Here is an 11425-nt window from a genome sequence, read left to right as displayed (position 1 = left end):
TTGGAGATCATCACCGAACAGACAGTGATGGCCCTGAATTTATGGGCTGAAGAAAGACGACAGATACGAGCCACAGTTCAACAAAACCGCCTGGCTCTCGATTACTCGTTGGCTGCTGAAGGCAGCATTTGTGAAAGACTGGTTAATGACAATGCTCACAACGGTCAGGCGGTTAAAGACACTTCTTCAGGAGTTAAAAAATCTTCCCATGCCCAGGTTCAGACTTGGCAACCTTGCTCCGGTGTGGGATGGACTAGACTTTTTATTGGTAACTGGAGTCTGATACCCACAGCCCTTATAGCAGCTGGACTCGCTATTCTGGCCATTATGGTGCTCCCCTGCCTAAAGACTTGTGTGCAGTATTTAATTCAACGGACCCCTCGTCAGATCACTATAACCCAAAGGATGTAGGTTTCCCAAATTCTGTCTGATGATGCTGAGACTGCAGTTCATTTACTGACTCGCTGGGAAAAAGACCAAGTTTACAAGTAATACATTCCAGTTGAGAATTCACGAAGCGTAGCTAAAAGAAAAGTGAGGATTGTGAGAGATGAGTAAAACTAATATGAAAATATGAGAGATGAAGGAGATGAAGAAAACTAGTATGGATATATGTGTGATGAATAAAGCCAGTATGAATAGGATAGGGGTAGATATATAGAATGTAGGAAGCAAAGTTAGTCTGAATAAGATAAGGGTCTTCTAGCCTTAGAGAGAGTCAGCAAGTTCCGCATATGTAATTAGTAAGACTTCCACAGAATTAGCAAGTTCTGCATATAAGAGTTAGTTAGTAACCCTGAGGGTTGGGAAGGTGTGAATAAGGACAATGACATGATGGGACACAGACAGAATATCCCTTAGTCCTCCTTTGGCTTGGCTTCGCGGACGAAGATTTATGGAGGGGGTAAAAAGTCCACGTCAGCTGCAGGCTCGTTTGTGGCTGACAAGTCCGATGCGGGACAGGCAGACAGGATTGCAGCGGTTGCAGGGCAAAATTGGTTGGTTGGGGTTGGGTGTTGGGTTTTTCCTCCTTTGCCTTTTGTCAGTGAGGTGGGCTCTGCGGTCTTCTTCAAAGGAGGTTTGCTGCCCGCCAAACTGTGAGGCGCCAAGATGCACGGTTTGAGGCGTTATCAGCCCACTGGCGGTGGTCAATGTGGCAGGCACCAAGAGATTTCTTTAGGCAGTCCTTGTACCTTTTCTTTGGTGCACCTCTGTCACGGTGGCCAGTGGACAGCTCGCCATATAACACGATCTTGGGAAGGCGATGGTCCTCCATTCTGGAGACGTGACCCATCCAGCGCAGCTGGATCTTCAGCAGCGTGGACTCGATGCTGTCGACCTCTGCCATCTCGAGTACTTCGACGTTAGGGATGAAAGCGCTCCAATGGATGTTGAGGATGGAGCGGAGACAACGCTGGTGGAAGCGTTCTAGGAGCCATAGGTGGTGCCGGTAGAGGACCCATGTTCTTAGTCCTCCAAGTTCACAGAAACAGCACGTAGGCAGACAGGATTGCCTAATGCCAAACTTATCCAGGAGGCAGAAGAATGTTAGGGGGACGGGGGAGGGTACCTCTACACTGAAATGAACTGTATAAAAGTTGGGTGAGCCCCAGTATGTGTGTGTATTCCCAGGGTAAGGGGAAGCACCCAACTTTGCATTGTTGTATAATAAATGTTCTTTGTTCTCAATTTTTGTCTCTAGCAAATTCAGTGAAGGTACTTCTGTTTCTCACAGTATTACCTTGAACTCCTAATTTTCCAATTGTGTTTTATTAGTGATTGTTTTGCATTTATTTCTGGTTTTGTTTGGCATTTCTCACAAGTGGAATCAGTTTTACGGCTGTGGGAAAAGAGCAGTTTCATATCTCCTTGTGCAAACGTGGAAGCTGAGAGCACATTGTTCTGTGACTGTTGGCTTTCCAACAGTGCACTCTAGACCAGTCTCCTCAAGACAGATTTTTAAACTGTAAGGGATCAAGGATCATGGAAATTAGGCAAAAAAATGAAATAGTGGCCAAATATCAGATCAGACATGATCTTATTGAATGGTGGAGATGACATGAGGTGGCATCCATCATATCTACAACCAAAAATACCAAATGAATGATCCATCTTGGCCTTCTTCTGCAGTTCTCATCAAACCAATTCACTCCACATGAGGAAGAAAAATCCCCAAATGTACGTCCAACAGATCAAAAACACTGCAATGACGACTGTCCGCAGGAGACTTCATGACCATAAATACAGAGGCAACACTGCAAGATGCAGACCACAGAAAGCACAGACAGATTACAGTTTGCCAAGAAGAATGTAAAAGAGCCTGCAGAATTCTGGATGAAGGTCTCGTGGACGGTGTCGGACTCTGGCTTTACCTTACTCTTAATTTAGTCTATGTGTAGTCTGAGTCCAGCGTGTTCTTTGAATGAAGTGATAGGAGAAGATATTCGGTTCAACAGTCAATTTATTACACAGCACAAGAATAAAACTTAACAGAGCTCTGGGTCACTCATTAGTTCATAGGTCACCTGCACAGTGAGCTACTCCCCAAGACTGACCTCTATTGTCCAGTTGGCTCAGTTTATATAAGTCAACCTTATCATACAGAACAAAAGTTGGCTTCCTTTGCTAGATTTCATTATCATACAGAACAAAAGTTGTCTTCCTTTGCTAGATCTTTTTGCATAAGGGTTATCACAAGTCATCTCCTGTTTTGCAGATATCTGGGGTGTAGCACTCCCATCTTAATCCTCCAGGCCAGACTATCCTGTTGTGTTGATCAGAAATTAATTCATCCCCAGATATTTCTAATCACCATTCTGTTCTTGTCTGGCCAATTTCTGCTGTTCTCTTTAACACCTCCTCCTGCCTTAATCTTCCTCCTAGACTGGTTTTCCATTCCCTTTGTTTCTTGCAGGCCATTCTTTGTTCTGATCTGGCCTGTGTCTCCTGTGCTACTCACCACCTCCTTTAGTTTGAGCATTCCTCCTAAATCGTTTTATGCATTTCCTCTCCCTGTATTTTGGAGCAGACAATTTTGCTCAGCCAACTTTGCTCCATGCTGTGATTGCCACTTAATCACATTCCTTTTTCCCTGAACCATGCAGTAAATATACACTTATTAATTAATCATTTATTTCATACTGTTTTAACCCCTAGATTCCAACAACGGATGAGACCAAGATTAACTTGTATCAGTGATGACAAGAGCAGAATGTAGAGGTGTAAAGGAATTGCCCAAGATCCAAAGCAGACCACCTTTGCCATGGTTTGCATCTTGCAGCCTTCCTTGGAATACCAGTCGCTTTGCAATTACTGAGGTCACCAGTACACTCTTTCTTTTTAATGATGTTTCAAACTGTTAACTTTGGTCATCTTCAGATTTGGGCGACACCTCTTAACTGTTTCATCCTCAAATTGGCTTCTTTAACTTTCACTGGCACCACTCTGTTGAAAAATGACAACGACAAACTCCAAAGCTGATCAAAAGCTTAGAAGCAAGCCCAGCTCTCTTACACCTGCACCAATGAAGCAATTAAACATACCTGCGTACCTGGGAAGCCAAATGCCCCAAACATTATGGTGCCCTGAAATGGAGGAAAAAGTGTTGGGGGTTTTCTATCTGATGTCCAAGAGCCAAAACTCGATTCTTTACAATTTATTTGTTTAGTGGGAGGATTAGATTAGTATGGGGGAGGGGGTCCTTTTATTTTTTTTTTGTTTTTACTTTTTTACAACAAGAAGAGATCGGTCTATTTAGATAATTACAATATATATTAGAACATGAGGTGAAAAATTAGAAAACATGAAATTCTCAAGGATTTTTCACTTTTCAAGAATTATATAAGAATGTATAATTGATATGTGACTCATTCTGTACCTCATTATAGAAAAGCTAAACAATATATACATGTTTCTATCAAATTAATTTGATAGGGTTAGGGTTAGGGTTAGGGTTCTTTTGTCTGAAGTGATACTCTCGGACCACAAAAAGACCTGTGATGACACACTATTTTATTTACTAAAATATTTTTAAAAAGGAAAAAGTGCTGTAATTTCTACATGGTCAAAACAGAATGTATACAAATAGCCTTGAATTTAAAAAAAAAACCACGTGTGATTTGTTTGATTATAAATTTAAAACTCAGGGCAAATAAAGTAAAAAAATGTGTCTTTGTACCAAACATTATGGAGGGCACTTGCTAATTCTGTCTAAGGCTTACTAATTACATATGCGGAACTTGCTGACTCTCTCTAAGGCTAGAAGACCCTTATCTTATTCAGACTAACTTTACTTCCTACATTCTATATATCTACCCTTATTCTATTCATACTGGCTTTATTCATTACACATATATCCATACTAGCTTTCTTCATCTCCTTCATCTCTCAGCCATAGGTGTAAATCCTGAAAAGCTCAGCCAATAGCTCCGTGGAAGTACCTTCACCACGTGGTCTTCCATGGCTCATGAAGGCAGAGACACCACTGCCTTTTCCAGGGCAGTTATTGCTGGTAGATCCAGCAACATGGATTATTATTCTATGTTAAAAAAAAACAATTGGAAATGCGACCGCATCAAACACTGTGCATTTATTTTTTTTAATAAGAATGGCAATAGATTAAACAATCAACAAACACAGCCTAATAGAAACAACTGTGAAAGATGGATTACTATTTTTCAGACATTCTAGTTTTTACTTCATTCTCCTTTAAATCACAAGTGTTTTTTTTTAATGCTTCAATTTTGCCTTGTTATCGCCACTTTGTTCTTTTGTCTGAAGTGATACTCTTGGACCACAAAAAGACCTGTGATGACGCACTATTTTATTTACTAAAATATTTTTCTTGCACCAACTGAAAGACTACAAGACATCAGAGCAGAAATAGGCTATTCGGCCCATCGAGTCAGCCCCGCCATGATCCCTTTTTCCCCCACTCAACCCCACTTCCTCCCCAGGACAGACTTTCCTCATCTACTCTATGCCCTTTCAACATTCAAAATGTTTCCATGAGATTCTCCCCCCCCACCCCATTCTTCTAATTCCAATGAGTACAGGCCAAGAACCATAAAGTGTTCCTCAAACAACCCTTTCATTCCCAGAATCATTCTTGTGAACTTCCTCTGAACGCTCTCTAACATCAGCACATCCTTTCATAAATGAGGAGCCCAAAACTGCCCACAATACTCTGTGGTGCGCTATTAGACAGAATCAGACACACACAAGGTAAAGAGTATACACCAGGCTTTAATCCACAAAGACTTCCACAGAGCCATTCTGGTTGTAGCTGCAGCAACTCTGAGTGAGACCTCGGGAGGCCGGCGCAGGCTTATATCCCAGAGGGTGATTGACACCCGACCAGGTAGGGCTTGATCCATTTAGGCTGACTGATTGGCAGCTGGCCAGGTGTTGTCCCACCACATTCACCCCCTTCTTTAAAATTGTCCCAGGGGTGGGGGCAGTAACAAGGAATCACACCCACTATGTAAATACAATATTTACAGGTTGAGACGATTCGGCTGCCGCCAGAGTCTCTGTGACCATCGTAGGACTGGGTCCTGGAAAATGGTCAGAGGGGAAGCGGGGGGGCTGGCGGCAGGGGGGTGTGTGTGGCTGGAGTGGTGCTGCGCAGAGGTGTGGCCAGGGGGGCCGGGGTCGACGTATGTGGGTCGTATTGGATGGGTGGGGGGGGGCGGGTTCATCTCCTAAGGCTGAAGTGGGCCCCTGATGGTCAAGGAGGCCCTGCGTGCCCCATAGCTGCCTGGGGACAGGGATGTATGCCCAGTCAGCGTTGTCCTGGGTTGGAGGGTGGCATGGTGTGGTGGGTGCTCCTGCTGGTGCCAGGGCCCTGGTTGAGATGGTGTCCTCCCTGCCTCTGCCGAACCTAACGTAAGCGTAGTTATGGTTTGCATGAAGGAGGAAAACCTGCTCTACCAGGGCTTTGTGTGTCCGTACATGCTTACGCAGAAGCACTGGTACCAGGGACGTGAGCCGAGCTGGGAGTGACATTTCAGTCGCCGACCTCCTGGGGAATGAGAACAGACATTTGTGAGGGGTCTCGTTGGTAGCCGTGCACAGCAGTGATCGAATGGCATGGAGCACCTCAGGCAGAGCATCCTGCCAGTACTCAATGGCCCACCCTTTTGACCTGAGAGCTAGGAGAATTGCCTTCCAGACCATCCCATTCTCGCATTCCACTTGCCCATTGCCTCTCAGGTTATAGCTTGTCGTGCGACTGATCGCGATGCCCCTCGCCATCAGGTACTGGTACAGTTTGTCGCACATGAAACTAGACCCGCCGGTTGCTGTGGATGAAGGTGGGGTAGCCAAACAAGATGAAAATCTGCCCCAAGGCCCTGATGACGGTGGCCGTGGAGGTGTCCGGACAAGGGATGGTGAAAAGGAAGCTTGAGTACTCGTCCACTACCATGAGGAATTAGACGTTTTGGTTCATGGAAGGCAGAGGCCCTTGAAGTCCATGCTGAGTAGCCTTTATAACGTGGGCCTGAGGGGGGGCAGAAAAAGTGGGGTTAACACTCTGCACAGACCTGACAGGCTTCGGTCATGTCCCTGATGTCCCTGATGGTGTACGGTAGATTTCAGGACTTAACAAAATGGTACAACTGGGTTGACACCCGGATGGCAGTGGGACTCATGCAATGCCTGCAACCTGTCGTCATGCATAGAAGCGCAGGTGTGAAAGAGGGCTTCGGGGGAGTCGTTAAACTTCCCAGGGCGGTACTGGATGTCGTAGCTGTAGGTTGCCAACTCGACTCTCCAGTGCAGGATCTTGTTGTTCTTGAAAGATAGTGTTAAACATGAAGTGTTAAACATGAATGCCACGGCCCGCTGGTCTGTGAGGAGCGCGAATCTTCTGCCAACCAGATAGTGGCACCAGTGGCGGACCGCTTCCACAATCGCCTGGGCCTCCTTTTCAATGGCGGAGTGCCCTAGCTCAGAGCCGTGGAAGGTCCTGGAGAAGAAGGCGATGGGGCACCTATCGTTGAGGGTAGCAGAGAGGGCCACCTCGGAGGCATCGCTCTCCACCTGGAAGGGGGAGTCATCATCCACAGCCTGCATCGTGGCATCTGCGATGTCTTGCCTGATGCAGGAAAAGGCTGCCTGCACTTCAGGTGGGAGGGGAAAAGTTGTGGCTTGGGCCAGTGGGCGGACCTTGTCCGAGAAGCAAGGGACCCACTACGAGAACAGGTCCAGGCACCTGAGGCAGGCCTTTAGCGTGGGGGGGAGGGGTAACTCCATTAATGGGCGCATCCTTCCCGGATCTGGGCTGACAACTCCATGGGCCACAATGTACCCCAGGATGGCGAGATGGGTGGTGCTGAACACACACTTCTCCTTGTTGTAAGTGAGGTTCAGCTCCGCGGCCATCTGGAGGAAATTTTCCAGGTAAGCATCATGGTTCTACTGGTCACGGCAGCAGATGGTAACATTATCCAGATATGGGAACATCGCCTTCAGCTTGTGCCAGTCTACCATGAGATCCATCTCTCGCTGGAAGACGGAGACCCCATTCATGACCCCAAAAGGAACCCGACGGAACTGGTACAGGCGCCCATCTGCGTCAAAGGCAGTGTAGGGTTTGTCCTTCGGGTGGATAGGGATTTAGTGATACGCCGACTTGAGGTCAATCATGGAGAAAACCCAGTAGCAAGCTATCTCATTGACCATGTCAGCGATCCTCGGCAAGGGGTAGGCATCCAGCTGGCTGTACCAATGAATGGTCTGGCTGTAATCCACGACCATCCTCAGCTTTCTTCCCCCTTTGACCACCAGGACTTGGGTTCTCCAAGGGCTGATACTGGGTTCTATAATGCCTTCCGCCAGGAGTTGCCGCACCTCCGTCTTGATGAAGTCCCTGTCTGCAGCACAATAGCGCCTACTTCTGGTGGCGATCGGCTTGCAGCCTAGCACAAGATGTGGAAAGAGCGCTGTTGGGTGATGCGCAGTGTGGAGAGGACGCAGGTTGGCCGGGGCTGATAGGTTGGCGTGCTGTGCAATGTGAGTGGAGGTTGGGGCCCCCCGAAAGCAAGGGTGACACTCTGCAGGTGGCACTGGAAATCCAGGCCCAGGAGGAGTGGTGCACAGAGTTTGGGCATGACCAGGAGTCTGAATCCTGTGTAAGTCTCCCCTCCCACCATTATATCGACCGAGCAGCGTCCGAGAGTACCAACAGTCTTATCCTTGGCGGCGAGGGTGATCGAGCAGGTGGTGGGGTAGACCTTTAACCTTAGGGAGTGGGCCACGCTCAGGTGAATGAAGCTCTCAGTGCTGCCACTGTCCATCAGGCACTTTTGTTACCTGCCCGTTGACTCGCACGTCCATCATCGAGCACCCGAGATCATGGGGGATGTCCCTGGTCAGCGTGGTGGCAGCCAGGACCGTCTCTGATTCGGAGTTGTCGCTATCCGGAGGGATGGGGAGGATCGATAGGGCGGCCTGGTCATCACCTGTGTTGACCACGTCGACATCGGTCATGAGGTGCAGCGTGCGGTAGCTAATGGCCTCTGGAGTCGTGGGGAGCGTCAGTAGGACGGCCTGGTCATCGCCTATGTTGACCATGTCATTCTCAATGTCGTTGGGGGCCCTCTGTGTCGGGTGCTGCCTGGCCCAAGATGGCGGAGGCACGTGGGGGGTTGCTGCGTGGCTGGCCTCCTTCCCCAGCTGTGTCCATTGTGCTGGCGGCAGTGATGTCGTTACGTCAGCCGGAGGTGACGTCATACCATGGGCCGGAAGTGACATTGCTGTAGTTCTCGGTGAGCATCGCAGGCGATGGCAGGGGCTGGTGCAGATGCTCGGGGCTCACGCTGTGACGGTTGCTGGTGGGGCCGGATGTTCTGCGGTCGAAGTCGGGGAAGGGGGAAGTCGTCACAGGGACAATGGCGCCACCCGGCATGCACACGTGAGGAGGACATAGAGGGCTGCTGAGCTGCCGGCAGGTTTAGAGAGGCACACTTTTGTAAAGTGGCCTTTCTTGTCGCATCGGGAACAATACTGGTTCCTAGCTGGGCAGTTTTGACGCGATCGTTAACCTGATTCATAGTACTTACAGGGGTGCCGGGCGCCTACTGCAGTGACATTCTCCTCCCCAGCTCGGCCTGGGGCTGCAGCTTCAGTGTGAGAGGGCCATGAGGGAGCCTGGGGAAACCTGGAATTGAAGGCTTCGATGTGCAGGGCTTCTGCTTCCAGGGTTTGGACAGTCCTGGTTAGGGCATAGATGTCGTCTTCCAGCAGCTTCTGCCGGATGGCCCTCGAGCGTAGCCCTCAGACAAAGGCGTCCCGGATCAGCCTCTCGACCTCCTCTACACATACCCTGGGTTCAGCCAGAAACAGTCGGGCCAACTCTCGCAAGTGTCCCAGGTAAGACTCAGCCGTCTCCCCGGGTTGCTGGGCTCAGGTGTTGAGGAGGTACCTTGCACAGACTACATTCATGGGGGGCTTGTACAAGTTCTCGAGAGTGTACATTGCGCTCTTGTACATGGAGTAGCCTTTGGTTGCCTGGAAGGCGCAGGGACCCAGCTTTGACCGGAGTAGGACCAACCTCTTCCGATTAGAGTCCAGGATGTTGCCCTCGTGTGCCTCGATGATTGCCTCAACCGTGTGCTGCCTCATCTCGAAGTGCTTCTGGGCTTCCGGGTGGCGTGGGTCGACCTCGAGGCTCCCTGTGCATAGGAGTTTTTCCATAGCTGCCATGGGAAAATTTTGTGGATTAAATTGTGGTACGCCGTTAGACAGAATCAGACACACACAAGGTAAAAGACTGTACTACAGGCTTTAATCCACAAAGACCCACAGAGCCAGGCTGGCTGTGCCTGCATCAACTCTGAGTGAGGCCTCAGGAGGCCAGTGCAGGCTTATATCCTGGAGGGTGATTGGCAGCCGGCCAGGTGTTGTCCTGTCCCCTTACACTCCTGCAGATACAGAGGTTGCCCCCTGCAGTAGGCCGGTGGTGTACCATCACATACTCCAAGTGAGGTCTCACCAGTGCCTTATAAAGCCTCAACATCTTGTATTCCTGCTCTTGTATTCTATTCCTCCTCAAAATGAATGCCAGCATTGCATTTGCCTTCATCACCACTCACTCAACATTCAAGTTCAGGGTATCTTGCACGAGGACTCCCAGGTCACTTTGCATCAAGGTATTTTCAATTTTCTCCCCATTTGGAAAGTAGTCTGATTGTTCAAAAAATATATTATAAATACTCATTATTTATATATTGTCACTGATGTAATTTAATGCATACACTATTGTAGTTTTTCTATAAAAACTGTCTGTTTGACAGCAGCCACTAATAATTTCAGTATATTTTAATAATGTATATGACACCAAACTTTCATATCCAGGCTCCCCTGGGTTCCCGAGTGAAATCTCTCAACAAGTGAAAGAGATTGGTGTATGAATCTCATGGTTAAAAAGTGACACCTCGTGGTCATTGTAAGTAGTGCCCCATATCAGAGTATTCCCCTGGTTTTGGGTTGGTAGTTATTGATCCATTACTTACTAGAGGATTCTGTTTTATTTCACCCCACCGCGCCCCCCCCGCCCCACCCCTTCTGTTTCAGGCCATATCACACCACTGATTGCTGGAAGTGAGACCTGAAATGACATTCAACTGGATGACCTTTCTTTAAAAAAAACATAATATTCTAGACTAGAACTTGGGGACGTAGCCTCAATATTCAGGGTGGTAGATTAAGGACAGAGAGGAGGAGCTGCTTTTCCCAGGAGGAGGTGAGTCTATGGAACTCGCTACCCATTGAAGCAGAGGAAGCTATCTCAGAGAGTATATATAAAACAAGGTTGGAGAGACTTTTTTACATGTTAGGGGAATTAAGAGATATGGGGAGAAAGCAGATGGGTGGAGATGAGCCCGTCAAGTCAGCTATGATCTCATTGAATGGTAGAGCAGGCTGGCCTACTCCTGTTCCTATTTCTTGTGTTATTTTATTTATCTACATATGTATCATTTGTTTATGTTTGTCTGCATGTGTGTTTACATGGTTTTTCTTCCACCGAGAACCAGAGAATGCAGTTTTGTCATGTTGTACTTGTACAATCAGATGATAAACAAACTGAGGAACGATGGGGGTTTGAGATTAAAACTGAACATCAGAAAAGTTTCAAGATCAAGTAATAAAACAGAAAATATATGAAACAAAAATCTCCTTTAGTCTACCGTAAGGTAGTCAAAGATTCACTATCATCAAAAATTGTCTAGCACCCCTTACAGCCAGAGAATAAGCTGCAAGAGTCCCCCCAGGGTCACAAAATGCCCATGGCTTCACCTCGAGTGTTCCCACACCCCTGACATGATCAGGAAGCCTCCAGCACCCTCTTGCATCCCAGTTCAGATACCTGGTACCCCTTCAGCCAGTCTCAACCTAGTCTCCAGCAGTCCACAGCCTGGTG

Source organism: Narcine bancroftii, chromosome 2 (genome assembly GCF_036971445.1).
Source record: "Narcine bancroftii isolate sNarBan1 chromosome 2, sNarBan1.hap1, whole genome shotgun sequence".
Classification (NCBI taxonomy): Eukaryota; Metazoa; Chordata; class Chondrichthyes; order Torpediniformes; family Narcinidae; genus Narcine; species Narcine bancroftii.
This window is presented reverse-complemented; position numbering follows the sequence as displayed.